Source organism: Meleagris gallopavo, chromosome 14 (assembly GCF_000146605.3).
Source record: "Meleagris gallopavo isolate NT-WF06-2002-E0010 breed Aviagen turkey brand Nicholas breeding stock chromosome 14, Turkey_5.1, whole genome shotgun sequence".
Classification (NCBI taxonomy): Eukaryota; Metazoa; Chordata; class Aves; order Galliformes; family Phasianidae; genus Meleagris; species Meleagris gallopavo.
The window spans coordinates 11,238,386-11,238,901 of NC_015024.2; positions in this window are offsets into that span (position 1 = coordinate 11,238,386).

The window sequence follows — 516 nt, forward strand, 5'->3', positions numbered from 1 at the left end:
AGTCGGGTGCGCCCTGACTGCTGCGTGCCCACTGCGCTGCCTCCGCTCCGGGTCCCCGGTGCTCCTTGCAGCCCTCGGTGCCGGGCGTGCCCCGTGTCACGCAGCGTCCCGGCGCTGTCACCCGCCGTCTCGGTGCCTCGTGGCACTGCTGTCGGGAAACACCCGATGTGCCCTCGTGCTCCGTAGGCACGTAGTGCCCCATGTCCTCGGGTGCACACAGGTGTCCTCCGCTGTGCCCTATGGCCCCGAGCACCGCGGTGGATGTGGCGCTTGGGGACGAGGCTCGGTAGGCGCGGTGGGGATGGGCTGAAGGTTGAACTGGAATCGGTATCACATTAGGTGATCTCAGAGGTCTTTTCCGACCTGAATTTCATACCGGCCAACGTTCACCGGTGTGCCCGGGGCGTTCCGTGTCTCCCGGTGCGCCCTACTGCACCGAACACCCCGCGTTCACCCCGCGTTGCCCCCCGTCACCCGCTGCGTCCCGTTGCCCGGTGCCCGCGTCCCGGTGCCCGT